The 24,611-nt window shown below is 36.5% G+C and overlaps 1 non-coding gene across 1 annotated transcript; it reads left to right on the forward strand.

Moving 5' to 3' along the window:
• Positions 1–2,578: 2,578 nt before the first annotated feature.
• Positions 2,579–2,686, forward strand: LOC148549263 (small nucleolar RNA R71). Its single transcript, XR_015897197.1, has one exon. It is a non-coding gene; the product is annotated as a small nucleolar RNA R71 (small nucleolar RNA).
• Positions 2,687–24,611: the final 21,925 nt, after the last annotated feature.

The raw sequence follows: 24,611 nt of genomic DNA on the forward strand, positions 1-24,611 counted from the left end.
CCTTTCCTCTTTCTAGAGGTTTCTCCGGCCTTAGGTGCCATAAATGGTTATGGAAAAACAAAAAGCAACGCTTTTACCACACCAAACTTAGAAGGTTTGCTCGTCCTCGAGCAAAAGAAGAAAGAAAAGAGTAGAAGAAGAAGACGAATGGAGGAGATGGAGGAGGCTTTGTGGTTCGGCCAAGGGGGAGAAGTGGTGTTGAGGTTGTGTGAAAATGAAGGAGTGAAGATGGGTTTATATAGGAGTTGAGAGGGGTGTAGGGTTTGGCTAGTATGGGTGGGTTTGGGAGGGAAAGTGGTTTGAATTTGGATGGTGAGGTAGGTGGGGTTTTATGTAGGATGGATGTGAGTGGTGAAGAGAATGGTGGGATTTGATTGGTGAGGGGTTTTTGGGGAAGAGGTATTGAGGTGATTGGTGAATGGGTGAAGAAGAGAGAGAGTGGTGGGGTAGGTGGAGATCCTGTGGAGTCCACAGATCCTGAGGTGTCAAGGATAGCTCATCGCTGCACTGAGTGGCGTGCAAAAACGCCCTTTCTGCCAATTCTGGCGTTAAACACCGGGCTGCTGCCCTTTTCTGGCGTTTAACGCTAGTCTGGTGCCCCTTTCTGGCGTTAAACGCCCAGAATGGTGCCAGACTGGGCATTAAATGCCCATTTGCTGCCCTTACTGGCGTTTAAACGCCAGCAAGCTTTTCCTCCAGGGTGTGCTATTTTTTCTCTGTTTTTCATTCTGTTTTTGCTTTTTCAATTGTTTTTGTGACTTCACATGATCATCAACCTACAGAAAACATAAAATAACAATGGAAAATAGATAGATATAATAGAATTGGGTTGCCTCCCAACAAGCGCTTCTTTAATGTTAGTAGCTTGACAGTGGGCTCTCATGGAGCCTCACAGATGTTCAGAGCAATGTTGGAACCTCCCAACACCAAACTTAGAGTTTGAATGTGGGGGTTCAACACCAAACTTAGAGTTTGGTTGTGGCCTCCCAACACCAAACTTAGAGTTTGACTGTGGGGGCTCTGTTTGACTCTGTTTTGAGAGAAGCTCTTCATGCTTCCTCTCCATGGTTGCAGAGGGATATCCTTGAGCCTTAAACACAAGGGAGTCTTTATTCACTTGAATGATCAATTCTCCTCTGTCAACATCAATCACAGCCTTTGCTGTGGCTAGGAAGGGTCTGCCAAGGATGATGGATTCATCCATGCACTTCCCAGTCTCTAGGACTATGAAATCAGCATGGATGTAGTGGTCTCCAACCTTTACCAAGACATTCACTACAAGTCCATAAGCTTATTTTCTTGAATTGTCTGCCATCTCTAGAGAGATTCTTGCAGCTTGTACCTCAAGGATCCCTAGCTTCTCCATTACAGAGAGAGGCATGAGGTTTACACTTGACCCTAGGTCACACAGAGCCTTCTCAAAGGTCATGGTGTCTATGGTACAAGGTATTGAGAACTTCCCCGGATCCTGTTTCTTTTGAGGTAATCTCTGCCTAGTCAAGTCATCCAGTTCTTTGGTGAGCAAAGGGGGTTCATCCTCCCAAGTCTCATTACCAAATAACTTGTCATTTAGCTTCATGATTGCTCCAAGGTACTTAGCAACTTGCTCTTCAGTAACATCTTCATCCTCTTCAGAGGAAGAGTACTCATCAGAGCTCATGAATGGCAGAAGTAAATCCAATGGAATCTCTATGGTCTCAGTGTGAGCCTCAGAGTCCCATGGTTCCTCATTAGGGAACTCATTGGAGGCCAGTGGATGTCCATTGAGGTCTTCCTCAGTGGCGATCACTGCCTCTTCTTCCTCTCTAAATTCGGCCATGTTGATGGCTTTGCACTTTCCTTTTGGATTTTCTTCTGTATTGCTTGGAAGAGTACTAGGAGGGAGTTCAGTAACTTTCTTACTCAGCTGACCCACTTGTGCCTCTAAGTTTCTAATGGAGGACCTTGTTTCAGTCATGAAACTTTGAGTGGTTTTAATCAGATCAGAGACCATGGTTGCTAAGTCAGAGTGGCTCTGCTTAGAATTCTCTGTCTGTTGCTGAGAAGATGATGGAAAAGGCTTGCCATTGCTAAACCTATTTCTTCCACCATTATTGTTGTTGAAGCCTTGTTGAGGCCTCTGTTGGTCCTTCCATGAGAGATTTGGATGATTTCTCCATGAAGGATTGTAGGTGTTTCCATAGGATTCTCCCATGTAATTCACCTCTTCCATTGCTGGGTTCTCAGGATCATAAGCTTCTTCCTCAGAGGAAGCTTCCTTAGTACTGCCTGTTGCTGCTTGTATTCCAGACAGACTCTGAGAAATCATATTAACTTGTTGGGTTAATATTTTATTCTGAGCCAATATGGCATTCAGAGTATCAATCTCAAGAACTCCATTCTTCTGACTTGTCCCATTATTCACAGGATTCCTCTCAGAAGTGTACATGAATTGGTTATTTGCAACCATTCCAATGAGTTCCTGAGCTTCTGTAGGTGTCTTCTTCAGATGAAGAGATCCTCCAGCAGAGCTGTCCAATGACATCTTGGACAGTTCAGACAGACCATCATAGAAGATACCTATGATGCTCCATTCAGAAAGCATGTCAGAAGGACACTTTTTGATCAATTGTTTGTATCTTTCCCAAGCTTCATAGAGGGATTCACCTTCCTTCTGTTTGAAGGTTTGGACTTCCACTCTAAGCTTACTCAATTTTTGAGGTGGAAAGAACTTTGCCAAGAAGGCATTGACTAGCTTTTCCCAAGAGTTCAGGCTTTCTTTAGGTTGTGAGTCCAACCATATCCTAGCTCTGTCTCTTACAGAAAAAGGGAATAGCATAAGTCTGTAGACCTCAGGGTCAACCCCATTGGTCTTGACAGAGTCACAGATTTGCAAGAATTCAGCTAAAAACTGATGAGGATCTTCCAATGGAAGTCCATGAAACTTGCAGTTCTGTTGCATTAGAGAAACTAATTGAGGCTTCAGCTCAAAGTTGTTTGCTCCAATGGCAGGGATTGAGATGCTTCTCCTATAGAAGTCGGGAGTAGGTGCAGTAAAGTCACCAAGCACCTTCCTTGCATTGTTGGCATTGTTGTTGTTTTCGGCTGCCATATCTTCTTCTAGTTTGAAGATTTCTGTTAGGTCCTCTTCAGAGAGTTGTGCCTTAGCTTCTCTTAGCTTTCGCTTTAAGGTCCTTTCAGGTTCAGGGTCAGCCTCAACAAGAATGCCTTTGTCTTTTCTCCTGCTCATATGAAAGAGAAGAGAACAAAAAAGTATGGAATCCTCTATGTCACAGTATAGAGATTCCTTGAGGTGTCAGAGGAAAAGAAGAATAGAAAGAGGAGGTAGAAGGAGAAGAATTCGAACTTATCAAGAGAGATAAAATTCGAATTATTGATAATGGAGGAGTGTTAGTCCTTAAATAGAAGGATGTGAGAAGAGGGGAAGAATTTTCGAAAATAAATTAAAAAGATTTTGAAATTAGAAAAAGATATGATTGAAAAAAATTAATTTTGAAAAAGATGTGATTGAAAAGATATGTTTGAATAGATATGATTGAAAATCAATTTAGAAAAAGAAGATTTTTAAAATTAAAGTTGATTACTTGACTATCAAGAAATTAAAAGATGTGATTCTAAAATTTAAAATTTGATCCTTTCTTAATAAGCAAGTAACAACTTGAAAATTTTTGAAGTAAATCTTGAATTGAAGCAAGGATTTTTGAAAATGGTAAAAATAAATATAAAATGGAAAGAAATTGATTTTGAAAGAGATATGATTGAAAAGATGTGATTTGAAAAAGATTTGATTTTGAAAAATTATGAAAACTTGAAAAAAATGTGAATTAAAAACAAAATCTTCCCTCTAGTGTCATCCTGGCGTTAAACTCCCAGCCAGGTACCCTGGCTGGCGTTTAAACGCCAGTTTTCCTTCTTCACTGGGCGTTTTGAACGCCCAGCTTTTTCTGTTTGATTCCTCTGCTGAATGTTCTGAATCTTCAATTCTCTGTATTATTGACTTGAAAAGACATAGTTTTAAAAATATTTTTGAATTTTTGATGATGGGAATCAATAAAAATGCAACTAAGATCAAATAAACAATGCATGCAAGACACCAAACTTAAAAGTTGATACTAGACTCAAACATAAAATATTTTTGATTTTTATGGTTTTATAAATTTTTTTGTGATTTTCAAAAATTATATAAAAAAGAAAATAAAGAGAATCAAAACTTTTAATAAGAATTCCAGGAATCATGCAATGTTAGTCTAAAGCTTCAGTCTAAAAAGATTAGACATGTTTGGCCAAGCTTCAGCGGGACATTACATTCAATAGCTAAATTGATGGGAATCAATCAGCTTTTGTGATGGTAAGAACATCACCTTGAAACTCTAGAATTCATTCTTAAAAATTCTGAAAAGTACCTAATCTAAGCAACAAGATGAACCGTCAGTTGTCCAAACTCGAACAATCCCGGGCAACGGCGCCAAAAACATGGTGCACGAAATTGTGATCATCAATGGTGCCATCAACATGGTACGCTCAATTGTAATCTCAACTCTTTATCACAACTTCGCACAACTAACCAGCAAGTGCACTGGGTCATCCAAGTAATAAACCTTACGTGAGTAAGGGTCGATCCCACGGAGATTGTTGGTATGAAGCAAGCTATGGTCATCTTGTAGATCTCAGTCAGGCGGATTCAAATGGTTATGGATGATGAATGATTAAAAGATAAATAAAACATAAAATAAAGATAGAGATACTTATTTAATTCATTGGTGAGAATTTCAGATAAGCGTATGAAGATGCTTTGTCCCTCCCGCCTCTCTGCTTTCCTACTGTCTTCATCCAATCCTTCTTACTCCTTTCCATGGCAAGCTGTATGTTGGGCATCACCGTTGTCAGTGGCTACAATCCCGTTCTCTCAGTGAAAATGTTCAACGCACTCTGTCACAGCACGGCTATTCATCTGTCGGTTCTCGATCATGTCGGAATAGAATCCAGTGATTCTTTTGCGTCTGTCACTAACACCCCACAATCACGAGTTTGAAGCTCGTCACAGTCATTCAATCCTTGAATCCTACTCGGAATACCACAGACAAGGTTTAGACTTTCCGGATTCTCAAGAATGCCGCCATCAATTCTAGCTTATACCACGAAGATCCTGATTAAGGAATCCAAGAGATAAACACTCAATCGAAGGTAGAACGGAGGTGGTTGTCAGGCACACGTTCATAGGTGAGAATGATGATGAGTGTCACGGATCATCACATTCATCAAGTTGAAGAGCGAGTGATATCTTAGAACAAGAACAAGCTGAATTGAATAGAAGAACAATAGTAATTGCATTGATACTCGAGGTACAGCAGAGCTCCACACCTTAATCTATGGTGTGTAGAAACTCCACCGTTGAAAATACATAAGAACAAGGTCTAGGCATGGCCATAAGGCCAGCCCCAAAACGTGATCTAAGGTAGCATAGAACTACTCAAAGATTAGCCTTATCAAAGATGAAAATACAATAGTATGAGGTCCTATTTATAGAGAACTAGTAGCCTAGGGTTACAGAAATCAGTAATTAATGCAGAAATCTTCTTCCGGGCCCACTTGGTGTGTGCTTGGGCTGAGCATTGAAGCATTTTCGTGTAGAGACTTCTCTTGGAGTTAAACGCCAGCTTTCGTGCCAGTTTGGGCGTTTAACTCCAACTTTGGTGCCAGTTCCGGCGTTTAACGCTGGGAATTCTGATGCTGACTTTGAACGCCGGTTTGGGCCATCAAATCTCGGGCAAAGTATGGACTATTATATATTGCTGAAAAGCCCTGAATGTCTACTTTCCAACGCCGGTTTGTAGCTCCAGAAAATCCACTTCTAGTGCAGGGAGGTCAGAATCCAACAACATCTGCAGTCCTTTTTAGCCTCTGAATCAGATTTTTGCTCAGGTCCCTCAATTTCAGCCAGAAATTACCTGAAATCACAGAAAAACACACAAACTCATAGTAAAGTCCAGAAAAGTGAATTTTAAATAAAAACTAATAAAAATATAATAAAAACTAGCTAAAACATACTAAAAACATACTAAAAACAATGCCAAAAAGTGTATAAATTATCCGCTCATTACCTAGCAAGTTAAGGACTTCGAGTCTACTCGCTTAGTGCAAAATTGTAAGGATGGAGATGCCCATAGACTGAAAATTGTTTTCTAGAATGAAAGTTAATTGATGTGACAATGCCGTACAACTTTGCACTAATTGAAAGTCAGACTGATATGGCTTCGGCTATATGACGTATATGCACAAATTGATATATCTGGAAAGGCATATTTGAGACTTGTGCCCTAATAAACCATAATTTTATGGTTTATCTTGTGTTAAATTTGGTGGATTTTATCAAAATTTTTCACATTTATTCATTGAAATAGCATAGTTTTATGAATTCTTTCTACTATGAATTCTCACCCTTTTGGCTATGAGTTTGGTTCTAACTATGTAGGAAATGGGAATTTCAATGAGGATATGCATCAAGGATGGAGAAATCAAACTTAGGAGGAGCCTCAAGCATATGGACAATCTTCATGGCAACAACCTCCTCCAGCATACTATGAGCATAATCAGTCCCATGGTGCATACCAATCTAATGGATATGGTGGACCTCCTTGTGGTTATCAACCACAACTACCATATGCCTATGAACCCCTTCCTCAACATAACCCTTGTAACATCCCAACTTTTTGGATAATTAAATTTATTATATTTGTTGAGGATTTTATTTTAAGAAAATTATTTTACTGAAAGTAATTAAATAAAACTCTATGATACTTTGAATTTAAAAATAATTAGGAGTTATATGTAATTTTTTTATAATAATTACAGTTTAAATTAATTAATATTTTTATATAATCTTTATTATAATTGAATATTTTATATAATTTCAGTAATTAAAAAAAAAGAAAGAATTATATAACTTAATTTAAGTAACTTTTATTATGAATAATTTATAATTTAATTCGAATTTTTTATTTTTAGAAAATAATCTGTTAAGAATAATTAAATTGATTTTATAAATATTGAGTTTAAGTTAATTAACGTTCTTGTGTAATTTTATTATAATTAGTTATTTTATTGAAATTAAAGTTTTGGTGATGGAAAAATAATACAAGGGTGTATGATTTAACCAGATAATTGATATTTTGGATTTAAACTATATTATATAGAATTTGATTAATATATTCATTTTATAATTTAAATTAAAAATAATTCATTAAACTTAGCAACATGTTGATAAATAATGTTTTTAAATATTTTTAAGAGAGTATATTTGGTTTTAAAATTACTCTACCCTCCAATTTTATCAAAATATCTATTCATATTTATCCTTTATTCTTTTATAAAATTTCTAATTTCTAACACTAAATCCCAAAAATCCCCAAATTAATTCAGAAAACCCTAATTCTCCCTTTTCCCCAGAGACAGAAACATGCATCCTTCACCCCCTTTCTCCTTCACATACTCAACGCACAACACACCCACACCAGCCACAGAGAGGAAGAGAGGGAGCTGCGCCATGTCACCGTCCATTCACTGTTCGGCTCGCCATCACCGGTGTCTCACTGTTGTTGCTGTGGAGACCGAACGCCATCGAGCTTCCTACCACCGCCTTGGAGTCCGCCGTCAGGTTCGAGTAGAAGAAAGAGGGAGGCGTGGAGTCAACATCGCACAAAGAGGGACTCGTCGCTGTCGTCGCGTGCCGTCATGTGCCGTCACTGTTGTCTGAGCCGTTGCCATCGCCATGGGTGAAGTCCGCCGCTGGTGCCAGTTGAGGCCGCTCCTTTGGAACAGATATAAGAGAGAGACGTTGAGAGGAAACTGCAAGCTGTGAGCCACTAACTGAGAAGAACTTCGTTCTCGTCGCCATACTGGAGTCGTCGCTGCCAATGCCACACGCCGTCGTCGCCATCGCCGTCGACGGAAGCCTCTCCATCACAGTTCAATCACCATCAAGCCTGAAGGGAAGTACCACTGCTATTGCCCGACAGCAGCTTCCCCTGCGTTCCCAATTCCATTCTTGAAATTGTAGCACTCTTGCTCATGCTTTGCTTCCCGATTTTATTTCTCTACTATATTTTGTTCTGAATACAATAGCATATGTTAATGTCTCTGTTTAGTATGGTCGTCCTTATCCAGAACCACTGATGTCACTGCTACAGAGGTGATTGGGATAGGTGACGGAGGATTTTCGTCGGTAAAGAATTTCTCAAAATAACTTCATTGCAAGTATAGTTCTAAACCGACAAGCAATCCTCGGTCAACGTTTAATTAGGTTGTCACAAGTACAAACCCTAATAAAAATAAACCGAAGTATTCAAACCTTGGGTCGTCTCTCAAGGAATTACAGGAAATTGTGTTTATTATTGGTTATGATGTACTTCTTTTTGGGGTTTTGAAATAAGGAACAAGAAATGTAAATAGCAAGAAAGTAAGAAAAACTCAAATGGTAAAAAGGTCTTGGCAATGGTTAATGGTTAAGAATCTCTATCCTTGTCACTAACCACAATATGATAGTTGTAGGGATCAATCTCATTTAGTCATCCTCTAACAATTGAAGGAAGGTCAAATGAGCTTCATCAATCTCAATCCATAAGAACTAGCCACTCACTAATCGAATTAGTGAAAGCTAGTGTCAATGGACATCAACCATCAATCACTTGGGCATTAGCAACTCAAGGTCACGCAAGTTACCAACCCAAGCCTAGAATAGAAAAATCTAATCTATAGCTAAAAGAGACATTTCATCAAACACATAGAATGCAATAAAGAGAAACATCATAAAATGCAAGAATTAATAAAAGCTATAACTAACACAAGCAAGAAAGCAATAAGAGAAACCAAGGCAAACATAAAAAAAGACATGGAAACATAAAATTGTATTAAAAAGGAAATTGAAAGTAACACAAGAGTTCATAAACTAAATGGACAAAATAAAGGAATCAATAAGAGAAGTAGATAACTAAAGTGCTAGAACAAATAAAAGTAAGAGAAAACTAAATTAAAATAAAACTGGAATCTAAACCTAAGGAGAAATTGAAAGAAGAAACCCTCAACCTAGAGAGAAGAGAGAGCCTCTCTCTAGAATTCTACATCTAAAACCTAAAGTGTGTGAATGAATGATGTCAATGAATGTCCAGCTCCACTCTCCAGCCTCTTGTCTTTATTTTCGGGCCTGAAACTGGGTCAAAAGCAGCCCAGAAATCGCCCCCAACGAATTCTGTTAATTACAGCACGTGACGCTCGTCACGCATACGCGTCATTGAACCTTGCACCTGGCCACACGTAGGCATTAGCCACGCGTGTGCGTCATTTGGTTATGGTTTGGTCATGCGTACGAGTCAGCCATGCGTACGCGTGGACACAAGCTTCTCAAAACTTCAATTTCTTGTGTTCCTTCCAGTTTTGCATGCTTCCTTTCCATCTTCTAAGCCATTCCTATCCTATAAATCCTAAAATCACTTAACATACACATCACAGCATTGAATGGTAATAAAAGATGATTAAAAATTAGTAATTTAAAGCCAAAGAAGCATATTTCCAATCATAGCACAAAATTAGGAAGGAAACTTAAAAACATGCAATTTACATGAATAAGTGGGAAAATAATTGACAAAATGCACTCAATTCAATCCAAAATTTACCATAAAATAGTGATTTATCAATCTCTCGACACTTAAACATTAGCATGTCTTCATGCTAAGCTCAAGGGAACCAAAAGAGTAAAGGGAAAATAGTGAGACTTAGGCAATGCAACATATCTATATGAATGCAACTACATGCTAAATTCTTTTACTTACTTGGTTAAAAGTAAATAAATCTTTTAAGAACAAATATGAACTGGATTCCACTAATTCAAATCATAAAATAAAGTACAAATAGACTTGCAAGAAGAAAGCTCGTGAAAGCCAGGAACAAAGAATCAAGCATCAAACCCTCACCGGAAGTGTATACACTCTGATCACTCAAGTGTTTGAGGGTTGATTCTCTCGGTTCTCTACTAATCTTACTTTCTAAGGCTTTCTCTTCTTCTACCAATCAACAAAAATTTAATGTACAGATACACATATCAAGAGGTCTTTTCAATGGTTGTAATGGGGTTTGGGTCAAGGTAGGAATGTATTTGGTTAAGTGGACGAAAATCCGAATCCTTGATTAACCTAAACTTTCCACCTAACCTAAGAAAATCCATGTAATCAAAATAGAAAACCTAACTACCCATTAACCATGTTTTCCACATATTCATGCATTCCAAATTTGAATACAACTCAAATGCATTGCTATCACCACTTACTTCGGGGCATTTTGTCCATTTTTATTGCTTTTTTTTTCTTCTTTTTATTTTTCTTTTATTTTTGATTTTGTTTCTTTTTTTTTTTGTTTTTCTTAATGCATATGATTAAGGTATTCAATGCAAGAATATGTGCTCAACTATCCTTTTCACATTTTCACTAAAAATATATAATACCCAATTCCCAAACCAAATGTTTCCAAATCCAACTTTTCCACACTTAAATCATGAACACTCTCATTAGTCTAAGCTAACCAAGGATTCAAATTAGGGACATTTATTGTTTTTTGCTTAGAATTAATGATGTGCAAAAATAAAGAACAAATAGTCCAAACTAACAACGAATTCTCTCAATCAAGTGTTTTAGATTCAAATTATAATAACCGAGATCAAGAGTACTTCAACCTCGGGTCGTTCCCCCTAGGACGCAATTGGAAGTGTTTCTCTTTCGATTGTGAGGAAAAGGGGGGTTTTCAAGCAAGGAATGAAAGATTAAAAGAACTAAGCAATAAAAGAACTAAGAGATAAGCAAAATTGTGAATTAATGCAAGTAAAGGGAAGCAAGATCAAAACTAATGAAAATGCTATAAATGCAACAAAGAGCCTTGACTTGGGAATGAGTATCCAAGGAATCCTATCATCGCCATAACCACAACTATGGTAATTATGATGAGTCAATCTCGCCTAGTCAAACCCAACCATCGAGGAGTAAGTCAAGCAAGCATAATTGACCTTAATCCATAACTCCTAGCTAACTTACCAAACTAGTTGATAAAAAGCTAGCGTCAATGGAAACAAGAATCAACTAACTACCCAAGAATTATCACTAAATGTCGGACATTATAACTCTAGTATCCTAGGAACTTAAACCGCAAGCCAAGGTGGGAAAATTTACTCAAAATCTAAAGTTGGAATTTTCACAAACACTTTGTGTGCATAAAAGTAAAACATGGAAAATTTCAAGGAAAAATAGCAAACTATAACCAACTATCAACAATACCAACAATAAATATCCAAACAAACATAAAGAAGGCATGAAACATTAAATTCATCAATCAAAACTTCAAGAACTCAAAATTGCAATTATAAACAAAGTGCTTGAACCAAAGGAAATGAAAATAAAGACAATGTAATTAAAGAGGAATTAACGAGTACTTACAATTAAAGATGATCAAAATCCACAATTAAGCTTGCTATAAAATGCTACATGAGAATGGAAAAATGAAACTCTAAGAGAGCAATGCTACACTACTCCTACTCCTACTCCTAATTACTCTTTAAAACTATCTAAGTGAGCTCCCCATGAAATGTGTTGAATTCCCCTTGATATTGCACTCCAATTCAGCATTGCAGCCTTCCCAAAATGGGCCAAGAGGCCTCTGAAAATACGCTGCACGTGTTTCATTAATGAAATCACGTGTTGGGTCCTGTGCGGACGCACAGATATGTGCGTCTGCACACTCGGCAGAAAGTTGACCTGTGCGTACGCACGGGTGCTTGTGCGTACGCACACATGGAAATTCTTTCTTGTGCGCGCGCACGCTAGCTTGTGCTTCCACACACATAGAAATACTCGCTTGTGCGCACACACAGGGCTGTGCGCACGCAAATTTCGCTGTGTGTGCTTTTCCTTGTTTTCTTCATGTTTTCTCCCTTGTACATGCTTTCTTCCACTTTTGGCCATCCATTCTTGCCTCTAAGTCCTGAAATCACTCACAAACCACATCACGGCATCGAATGACATAAAAGTGGAATTAAAATCACTAATCTAAGCATTAAAACACATGTTTTCACATTTAGAATCAAATTAGGGATGAAACACAAAAGTATGCTATTTTGGTGCTTAAGTGTGAGTTCATGTGCTAGAATCCATCCAAGTTGAGTCAAAATACACCAACAATTATGGACTCATCAATTCCTCCATACTTAAACAATAGCATGTCCTCATGCTAAACTAACAAGGAGAATGATCAAAGGGGTAATCAACTTATTAAATGCAACTACCTATATGCATGCAAGTATGTATATACTATATATCTATCTATCTATCTATAGTATCTATATGAAATTGGTGAAAATGAACAATCAAATTTCCAAGCAAGTATAGACAAATAGGGCAAGGCAAAGAGATAATTCAATGCAAGCAAAATCTAGAGAATTGATTCAAGTTTCAACATGAAGCAACTTGCAAGAATACATGATAAAGGACATGAAAACATAGAATTGAGTAATTGAACCCTCACTAAGTGTGTATACACTCTAATCACTCGGTGTCTAGGGTCAAATCACTCAAATATCCTTCCAAATATGCTTTCAAGGATTTGATTTTCATCTAACAATCAACAAACAAGTGATGCATGAATGCAATTATCATGAGGACTTATTGGGGTTGTAATGGGGTTAGGGTAAAGGTGGGATAGATATGGCCAAGTGGACTAAAATGATTGAATCCTTGATTAGTTTAAGTATCCAACTTAGCCTTTCTCAATCCAATGACAAGAATATGCAACCTAACATTCCTATACTCACTTTTTATACACATTCATGTATGCTCTTTCATTTACATCACATATGCATTTCTTATTCATTTTTTTTCTTTTCTTTGGGGCAACCTTTATCTCCTTTTTTTTTTTGTAAGAGACAATGCATATGGTTCAATAGCTCATACATGAATGTACCCATTTTCCAAAATTTTCAATGAATACCCAAAATCAAACAATTTTATTCACTACTAATGTTTCCCAAAATTCCCCCACACTTAAATGAAACACACTCCTCAACCTAAGCTAATCAAGGATACAATCTAAGGTAAATCATGGTTTTCCGTTTAAGGTTGTGATGTGCTAATATCAAGAACAATGGGGTAAATAAAGCTCAAAAGGGGTTAACAAGGGTAGATGCAAGGGTAAGGCTATATGCATGGGTGAGTAAGCTTAATTCAAAGATGGCCTCAATCATGCTCAATGCAATTCAAAACATCAATCATTGGAAATAAAGATCAAGCGAAACCAAGATTACAATCATAGAAGATATATATCACACAATGAACAAAATTAGTGGTTAAAAGATGTAACCACTCATTCAAGCTCAAAAACTCACAAGGTATTTGTTCTTTACTCATCTATGTTCCAAAATAATCATTCAAGCAACTTTGAAAACAATTTCCCAAATCAATTCAATAGAACGCCCTAAAAATAAAAATCTTGGAAATCTTTGTTGTTTTTCACCAAAACTTATTTCCATATGTATGTATGTATGTTGTGATGGATGCAATTTTTCAAAAATTTCCTAGTTCTTTTCCTAATTTTCAACAATGCAAAAATTAACATGAACAATTAGGATAAAATTGAACTAGGTGCCATACTATTCACAACATCCAATCACAACTTCTATCTATAGAATATATCATGCAAAAGATGCAAAATGCAATAGATATAAACTATGAAGAAAATGCAATGCAACAATCAAAAACACTCTAAATACCTACAAGAAACATAATAAAAAGAAACAAAAATAAAGTGCAAAGTGTTCGGAAAAGGAATTTACACCCCGAAAATGACGAATCCTCCCCCACACTTAAGCGTTGCACGGTCCTCCATCCACGAACATGATCCGGGGGAGAATGTCTCTCAAGAGCTCCATCACTACAACAAATAAGGCTTTTCGCAACGGTTAAAAACCGTTGCCGTAGATTGAAAAACCGTTCCCAAAACTTTAGGCAACGCTTTGGCAACGGTTTTTGACCTGTGGTATATGCAGCCATTACCAATGCTCAAAGGCAACGATTTTTTACCTAAGACAACGGTAACAGAAAAACCGTTGCCACAGTTAGTGGCATAGATAACGGTTTTGACAGAAAATTTTAAACAACGGTTTTCATCTGTTACTCAATAAGCAACGGTTTTAAACTGTTGTGATTTTATTATTCACATAGCCAACGGTTTTAAACCGTTACCGTTGGTGCCAAGTTTCGGCAACGGTTTTAAAACCATTGCCAGTTTATAGACATCTAGGACAACGGTTTTAAGGCATTACCGTTGATGTCATTTTTCGGCAACGGTTTTGATACCATTGCCATTTAATAGTCATTTAAGACAACGGTTTTAAAGCGTTATCGTTGGAGTCGTATTTTGGCAACGGTTTTATTATGTAGTCATCTTTGATTTCAGTTTTTTTTTAATTATTTAGTGTCAATAAATAATCTAAACTATTTGAATCTAATCACTAAAGAAAAATAATTGAACATTTCCCATCAAATTTAACTTATAAAAGTTGTTGTAAGATCTACAATATAATCTAAGTTTGCAAAAAATATAATAACAAAAGAGAGTTGAAATAGCTAAGTAGCAAATAGTCATCATGTCCACAAATATTATTTGTTAGTAAGAATAAAATATATGTATACATTTCCAGATACTTTCTAAAAGAAACAAGACTAAAGTTCTCACTTGAACATATTCCCAAATGGCTTCTTTATCTTTAATCCCCTTCCAATTTGTGTAAATTAATGGACAAAAATCTGAATTCCTAGCCACTGTGCCCAAAAATTTGCTCAAGTTGTTTACAGCTTCATCAGTAGGACCAATTGCCTCTCCTTCAATATCTAGAGTAATTTCTTCTCTATCTTCCAACTGTCTTGCATGAATCTTCAAGCATTGTGTAGGTCCTCGTGTTTTCTTCACTGTTGTCTCTATACAAAGATACTAATTATATACCATCCCTCTTATTGATTTATAAGATATTTAATTGAAAAAAAAAGAACAAATTAAAGTAACCTATTGAGTTAAATTTGGTCACGAAACAAAACTAAAGTAACAAATTGCCAAATTCAATTCACAAATTGGAATTCAATTAACACAAATTTTTAGAAATTTCGGCAGCATTCTGGCAGTAAATAGGACATTTTTGAATTTAAATAAACAGCGGAATCAACCCATATGAACTCACTAAAATCAAATCAGCACTAATCAGGATCAATTTATATGAATTAAACAGCAGCAAGCAAAAAATGGTAATCAGCAGCAAGGATAAAGCAAGGCATGACATCAGCCATTAACAAGGATAAAGCAGCACCATACAATTTGAAACAAAACTGCAACAACCATCATTTGTCAATTAAAACAGCTCAGAAAACCATTCATTCCAGGCATCAGCAGCAACCAAAAAGTTTAACCTAAATCCACTACAAATCAGATATAACTTCCTAACCACCTATAATCCACTAAGCATGCATAACTAAACTGGCTAATCTAACAAAAACTGAACAAACTAATTAAACTAAGAAATGTAATTAGGGAAAAAATTGACAACCTACAGAAGAAGCAGAAATAGAAAATGGCAAGGGGAGGGAGAATGGAGGCAGAGCAGTGTCGACATAATAAGGCAAGGGGAGGGAGAATGAATGGCAATCAGCAGCAATATAAAAATTAGCATAATAAGGCCATCATCATCATTACTCAATCAAAACAAGGCATGAAATCAGCCATTAACAAGGATAAAACAGCACTATACAATTTGAAACCGTTTATTCCAGGCATCAGCAGCAACCAAAAAGTTCAACCTAAATCCACTACAAATCAGATATAACTTCCTAACCACCTATAATCCACTAAGCATGCATAACTAAACTGGCTAATCTAACAAAAACTGAACAAACTAATTAAACTAAGAAAATGTAATTAGGGAAAAAAATCGATTAAAATACTCCCCCCGCGCGCGCACACACACCTCACACAAAACAAATCACACACTCATCTCACCCAAAACTCAATCTCCACACATCCAATATCCATTGAAAGCCATAATATTTTCCTATTCTCTTCAAGCATCTTATCCAGCTCTTTCCTCTCTTTTCTAGCTTGTTCCTACACCATATAAAGAATCCCCAACCAAATGAAGACATTGTCTTTTCTTAAGCTTTGAAATCATACATGTATCATAAAGATGATATGAGACCAGAAAAATAAAAAGAAAACTAATTAGGACCTCAACCTGCATTTCTAGAAGAAGATACTACATACTATTATTGTTATTAGGCACAGAACATAGCAGTGACGATAAATCATGCAAATAGTGGTTCGGCATTTGTGTTGACGACATTTTAAGGCCAGATATGTTCACATGATAGATGATCATCAAGAAAGGGGAAGTGTTGTGTTGTGTCAGAGAAAATGTCCCACTTTTTTAATTGACTCTCGTCTGCTTTGAGAATTTTATGTGCCATTGGGGGTGTAGAGGGACATCATCCAATTGTCTTTACAAACAACATGTGACTTGTGCTATGCATTCATCCAATTTAGTATTGCCTAAGCATCAAATCTTACACCAATTTCACAAAATAGATAGAACAAAAGTAATAATAATAATAAATATACAAGATTGCAACACTAACCTTGGATTTTGGTTGAGTGGTTTAAAGAAATATGCCATATTTTAAGAACATTAAGAAAATTTAGATACAACAACAAAACCTTCTCATACTAGATAGGTTGGTCCCTAATTTCAGATGCAAATGGCAAAGTAATATATTGGTCAAGCTTTTCACCGACACACTTTCAGTACAGTTTCCTGATGATTGATAATGTTAAGGAGTGAAGATAGTGAAAGAGATAGTTATTTATATAAGAAGGTTCAGTATTAATCTAGAATTAAACCTAGAAATAGCATTTCTTGTGTAATTTGATTAATATAGGACACTGAAAGGGATTCATTTAAGGATGAGTAATTTGAACATATTTTAAAGATACTCAAAGGTACCAAGATTACTACATAATTTATTCACACTAAAACAATTGTTGAAAATATGACAATTTTAGTGCTTGAAACTCTCTCGCACTATAATACTATATATATGATCCAATTAACTTTGTAGGCATTCTAAAATTAAAACTATTAAACTTTAAAAATAAATCTCCTACCTCAGAGTGTCGAACTAGCAGGAATTAATTGCGATGAACCCCTTTTTCTTAATCCATGGCAACGGCAGCAATATTTCCGATCACTTTTCAGCAGTAGCAGCGGCACTGGAGCAGGGAAAAGGCAGCGCAGTTCAGACCAACGGCTCCAGCAACCTCCTCTGGCGAGTTCTGTCCCTTTCTCCATCGCTGTTTTGTATCGCAGTGAACCATTAGTAGCAGACATCTCGATTGGTACCAGCGGCGAGTTCCAACAGTTGAGGATTGAATGAAGTTGCAGCAGCAAGGAAGACGGCCATGACAGCAGCAGCAACCCCCTTTCTGCGGTGACGACAACAAAAGCTTCGCTGGCGGTGAGTGTGACTCGACGGTGAGTGTGGCGGATTCGAAGAATATGGTGGTATTGGCGGCTCAGGGGAAGGCAGAACGGCGATAGCGATCGTGGCTCCAGTGAAGGTGACGGCTTCTTCAACTCCTCGTCGGGGTCCTTGGCTCGCATCTCCCTCATCTCAATCTCGGGCTTCCCTCAGCGACACAGAACTGACGGCGGCTCAGACGGCAGTGGTGACGTTGAAGCACGACGGCGACGAGGCATTGGTGGCGGGACAGCTCCGTTGCAGACTCTGTCTCCCTCTCACGCATGTCGTTCTCTTCCTCACATCCGACTCTCTCTCGGTCACCCCTCTATCTTCACCTGACGATGATAACGACAACGGTGGAACCCTTCTCGGCGCCATCCCCTCCCTCGCTTCTCCTTCCTCTTCTTCTCCATTTCCCCCTCGAGCTCCCCCTATTTCTCGTTTCTCCCCTTTTCTTTCCTTCTGTGTGTGTGAGTTGTGTTTAATTTAGGGCACAAAGGAAATTTGGGATAATAGGGTTTAAATTAAGAATTTTTAGAATTAGGGTAAAATGTATATAAGTAATATAATAATTTTTATAAAATATTTGAGATCAAATAATAATTTAATATTTGAATATAATACTGTAAAGATTATTTTTGGAGCATATAAAATTTTATTTACTCATATATTATTGATTTTAAATAATTATTTTTAATTTAAATTATAAAATGAACATACTAATTACATTTTATAAAATACAGTTTTAATCCGAGAATATCAATTATTTAGATTATATGATATAATTTTTTATTATTTTTTTATTACCAAAATTTTAATTTTAATTTGTATAAAATAATTAATTATAATAAAAATTGTACATAACTATTAATTGTCTTAAATTTAAAGTATTTATAAAAACCAATTTAATCATTTCTAACATATTAATCTCTAAGAGTTCAATTTAATAAAATAAATCGTAATTTATTCATAATAAAAATTTCTTAAATTAAATTACCTAACACTTCCATTATTGAATTTTAATTTTAAATCACATGAAATAACTAATTATAAAAATTATATAAGATTATTAATTAACTTAACTCCATATATTAATAAAACTAATTTAATTACTCTTAAAAGATTAGTTTATAAAAATAAGGAGTTTAAAATAAAATAAGTCAAAATTTATTTATATAATTATTTGAAATTATTTTTATTGGTATTGTTTAATTTGTATAATTATTTAAATAATATTAGAAAATTGTTGTTTCATAAATAATTGTTGTAATGGTTGTAAAACCGTTTTTTAAAATAGTCAAAGAGAATGGTTTTATTTTGTTAGTATAGCATAATGAAAATTTGAACTTCAACAGCAACACTGTAAAAACCGTTGTCTAAGACCATCTAATAGAACAGTTTTAAAGTGTAGCATTTTGGCAACGATTTTTATGCGTTTCTTTTGTACAATTATTTAAACAACAATAAAAAATCCTTGCTTAAATACAAATCATGGTAACGATTATAAAATCGTTCTTTAAAGTAGTCAAAGAGAATGGTTTTAATTTGTTGCTATAAAATAATAAAAAATTGAATTCAACAGTAACACTATAAAAAACCGTTGTCTAAACCTATCTAAGAGAACGGTTTTAAGGCGTTACAAAATTTGGCGTTGCTAAAGGCCATATTTGTTGTAGTGCACCTTCGGTTGGTGGATGCGGGGGCTTGGGTTGTGTGGAGATTGCCAAGTCTAATGCATGCTCGGCATCTCCATCTTCAGTGTCCTCCTCCTCTCCCGGCTTCTTGCCTTCATGTCTCATCCTTGAAAAGAATGAATAAAGTATAATTAGGAACCGTAGGGCAAGTAGTACAAAAAGGTAAAGGAGAGAGTAAAGAAGCATCTAATTGAGGAAGTTTGCATAGTGGTATGGAATACACACAACGACCGGCTAATTAAAGTGGCATCCACACAATCAAAAAGTAAGAATGAGTTCCTCAATTAAATAGCCTAAGATGCAACTAAGAGATGAGCATCAATTAAAACACAAGCAAGCTTAGGCAATTACAACAAGAGTGAATTGAATGTGGAAATTATTGGATATTGAAGTTGTGCAAGTGAAAGCACAAGATTGATATAAAATAGCACAACCAACAATAACCAATGCAATAATGAAGAGAACTACCTATTCATCCTTAAGAATAATCAAATAATCACATGGGAAGGTGCTTGCTATAAAAAGTGACAACTCTTGATAAGAATCAAGTCAAGTCAACTCAAACAAATGTAAAGCATTAACAAGGAGCAAATACCTTGTGATGTGATTATATTGTCTTAAAAACTCATGATGAACAGTCAATTCCATTCAATCCACTAAATTCAATATGTACTTGTTGAAAATTACACCAAATAGGAGACAAAAGGTCAATTTATAAATCAATTTGGTGCTAGCAACTCAAAGCATTAAACAAGTACGTTATTGAAATTTCAATCCCAAATAACATCATCATCATTCAAAAGTGCACAATTCTTAATTAGAATGTCAAACAAGGATATAGTCCCACACACATGGTAGCTACAATACATGAATTAAACAAAATGTTCATTCAGGCATTATGTCAAACACATGGAGTGTGGTGCACATATTCACAATTCAAGCCAAAAATTCAATCATCAACAACTCATAAATCAGAAATTTGAACACTTGCAATCCAACAAACAGACAATTAAACAAAACTAAAGCTAAATTACTAAAGTTAAATAAAGAAAAATAGAAAGCAAGCAACTAAACATAACAAAGAAGATTAAAACAAGAAAATTGAAGAGGTGAAGAATAGAAAAGAAATGGATAGGCAACAGTGGCACTTGTGTTAGCCACTGCGAGGCTCACGGCGACGGAGTTTCGCCGGAGAAGAGAAGATAGAAAGAAGAAAAAGAAGGAAGAAAGAAGAAATAGAAGAAAGAAAGAAAAGAAGAAGAGAGAAAGAAATAGAAAAGAGAGAAAAGACCTGTGCGGATGCACAAGGTCGTGTGCGGATGAACACAGGAAAAACAAAGGCGTATGCACGCGCACCAGGTCGTGCGGACGCTGCGAACAGAAAGTGTAACGCTTCCTGTGTGGGCGCACAAGAAGGTGTGCGGACGCACATAATGGAAAAAGAGATTGCGTTCACAGGCACAGCCTGTGCGTGCGCTGCGGCCAGGGGGTTCGCCGAGGGCTGTGCGGGCGCAGATCTCTATGTGTGCGCACAGGTGGCACTTCTCTAATTCAAATCCACTAATTCAAATCATAAAATGAAGTACAAATAGACGTGCAAGAGGAAAGCTCATGAAAGCCGGAAACAAAGAATCGAGCATCGAACCCTCACCGGAAGTGTATACACTCTGATTACTCTAGTGTTTGAGGGTTGATTCTCTCGGTTCTCTACTAATCTTGCTTTCTAAGGCTTGCTCTTCTTCTACCAATCAACAAAAATTTAATGCACAGATACACATATCAAGAGGTCTTTTCAAGGGTTGTAATGGGGTTTGGGTCAAGGTAGGAATGTATTTGGTTAAGTGGACGAAAATCCGAATCCTTGATTAACCTAAACTTCCCACCTAACCTAAGACAATCCATGTAATCAAAATAGAAAACCTAACTACCCATTAACCATGTTTTCCACATATTCATGCATTCCAAATTTGAATACAACTCATATGCATTGCTACACCACTTACTTCGGGGCATTTTGTCCCATTTTATTGCTTTCTTTTTTTTCTTCTTTTTATTTTTCTTTTATTTTTGATTTTGTTTCTTTTTTTTCTTTTGTTTTTCTTAATGCATATGATTAAGGTATTGAGTGCAAGAATATGTACTCAACTATCCTTTTCACATTTTCACTAAAAATATATAATACCCAATTCCCAAACCAAATGTTTCCAAACCCAACTTTTCCACATTTAAATCATGAACACTCTCATTAGTCTAAGCTAACAAAGGATTCAAATTAGGGACATTTATTATTTTCTGCTTAGAATTAAATATGTGCAAAAATAAAGAACAAATAGTCCAAACCAACAACGAATTCTCTCAATCAAATATTTTAGATTCAAATTATAATAACCGAGATCAAGGATACTTCAACCTCGGGTTGTTCTCCCTAGGACGCAATTGGAAGTGTTTCTCTTTTAGTTGTGAGGAAAATGGGATTTTCAAGCAAGGAATGAAAGATTAAAAGAACTAATCAATAAAAAACTAAGAGATAAGCAAAATTGTGAATTAATGCAAGTAAAGGGAAGCAAGATCAAAACTTGTGAAAATGCTATAAATAAAACAAAGAGTCTTGACTTGGGAATGAGTATCCAAGGAATCCTATCATCGCCATAACTACAACTATGATAATTATGATGAGTCAATCTTGCCTAGTCAACCCCAACCATCGAGGAGTAAGTCAAGCAAGCATAATTGACCTTAATCCATAAGTCTTAGCTAACTTACCAAACTAGTTGATAAAAAGCTAGCGTCAATGGAAACAAGAATCAACTAACTACCCAAGAATTACCACTAAATGTCGGACATTATGACTCTAGTATCCTAGGAACTCAAACCACAAGCCAAGGTGGGAAAATCTACTCAAAATCTAAAGTTGGCATTTTTCCAAACACCTTGTGTGCTTAAAAGTAAAACATGAAAAATTGCAAGGAAAAATAACAAACTATAGCCAACTATCAACAATACCAACAATAAGCATCCAAAAAACATAAAGAAGGCATGAAACATTAAATTCATCAATCAAAACTTCAAGAACTCAAAATTGCAATTATAAACAAAGTGCTTGAACCAAAGGACATGAAAATAAAGACAATGTAATTAAAGAGGAATTAACGAGTATTTACAATTAAAGATGATCAAAATCCACAATTAAGCTTGCTATAAAATGCTACATGAGAATGGAAAAATGAAACCCTAAGAGAGCAATGCTACACTACTCCTACTTCTACTCCTAATTACTCTCTAAAACTATCTAAGTGAGCTCCCCATAAAATGTGTTGAATTCCCCTCGATATAGCACTCCAATTCAGCATTTCAGCCTTCCCAAAATGGGCCAAGAGGCATCTGAAAATGCGCTGCACGTGTTTCATTAATGAAATCATGTGTTGGGTCCTGTGCAGACGCACAGATGTGTGCGTCTGGACAGTCGGCTGAAAGTTGACCTGTGCGTATGCACGGGTGCTTGTGCGCCCGCACACATAAAAATACTTGCTTGTGCGCACGCACGCAGGGCTGCGCGCACGCACACTTCGCCGTGTATGCTTTTCCTTGTTTTCTTCATGTTTTCTCCCTTGTACATGCTTTCTTCCACTTTTGGCCATCCATTCTTGCCTCTAAGGCCTGAAATTGCTCACAAACCACATCACGTCATCGAATGACATAAAAGTAGAATTAAAATCACTAATCTAAGCATTAAAATGCATGCTTTCACATTTAGAATCAAATTAGGGATCAAACACAAAAGTATGCTATTTTGGTGCTTAGGTGTGAGTTCATGTGCTAGAATCCATCCAAGTTGAGTCAAAATACACCAACAATTATGGACTCATCAGTGGTTGTTGTTGAGATGACTGAAACTGGCAGTTATTAAAATTATTCTGTTAAAAACCGTCCTGAGAATTATTGTTAAAATTTTGTGGCATCTGAGGTTGCTCTTGATGCCAAAGCATCTTAGCCTAGTTTTACTAGCCTTTTTCCTTTGTTTTTAATAGGTTTTATACACTTTCTTGGGTTACAAGTAAGCCATTTGGGTGGAAATTCATGTGTATTTGGATTCAATCAACCATGAGTAAATTGATGCATTCTCATGAGGTTTTGTGCTATAATTGCTTATATGTCAAGGATGAGAAGAAGTCTCATGATTTTAGCATAGCTTTGATGCATTTGTTGATTGATGACATGTGACCAAAAGGCTTGGAGGAAGGTTGAAGAAAGGGGATGGCAGCAATGGAAATGAAGGCAGCAAAACCACCCTGGAAAGATCTCACGTTTGTGCCAACATTTGCCTCAAACTTGAGGTCAAACGTTGGCTCAAAAACTAACCCTGGAGGAAGTAACGTTTGCGCCAACGTTTGCCTCAAACTTGAGATCAAACGTTGGCTCAAAAATACACCCTGGAGGAAGCCAACATTTGCGCCAACGTTTGCCCCAAACTTGAGGTCAAACGTTGGCTCAAAACTACACCAGGGGACTTAACGTTTACGCCAACGTTTGCCTCAAACTCGAGGTCAAACTTTGGCTCAAAACTACACCAGGGGACTTAACATTTGTGCCAACGTTTGCCTCAAACTTGAGGTCAAACGTTGGATGCAAAATGGCCTTAGAGGGAGCACGTTTGAGCTCACGTTTGACCTCAAACGTGAACTCAAATGTGAGTGACAGAAAAGCACCGTTCTGCATAATGTTAACACGGAAACGTTTGAGTCAACGTTTGCCTCAAACATTGACTCAAACTTGAATGCTCCAAAGTCCAAATTGCAAACGGATTTCTTCTCAAGTCCAAGAGCAATCAACTGAGGCTATCTTCAATCCAATTCCATCAAGGCCAAGGGCCCAAATTCAACGGCTTCAAGATCATTAGAAGAAAGTGTATAAATAGAAGTTAGTTTGATTTAGACGGTACTTTAACTTTTACTTTGACTTTGAACTTTTTACCTCTGTTAGAATTTTGATTTGTAATTTGGAGAGCTTTTATTCAGATCTTGGAGAATTGGGAGGAGAATTGAGTTCTCTTCCCCTCCGGGTTTTCTATTTTCTTTTCTGCAAAGCTTACTTGAGTCTTGATAGTGAAGAGTTGAGGAAATTCTGTCTCAACCTCACCCTTGAGATCTCTTTGCTCCTTTCTCTGCATAATTCAAGAATTCAGTGATTTGAATTCTAAGTTTCTTTACTGTTTTAAATTTTAATTTGTTTGCAATTATTCTTTGAATTGGATCAAGGAAGGCAGTGAGATCTAGACTTGGATTTCTAGTCTCTTGACCCCTGAGATCTGTATTTTCATTTTAGTTCATTT

The sequence above is a fragment of the Arachis ipaensis genome, chromosome B8 (assembly GCF_059453495.1).
Source record: "Arachis ipaensis isolate K30076 ecotype BB chromosome B8, ASM5945349v1, whole genome shotgun sequence".
In the NCBI taxonomy this organism is placed as follows: domain Eukaryota; kingdom Viridiplantae; phylum Streptophyta; class Magnoliopsida; order Fabales; family Fabaceae; genus Arachis; species Arachis ipaensis.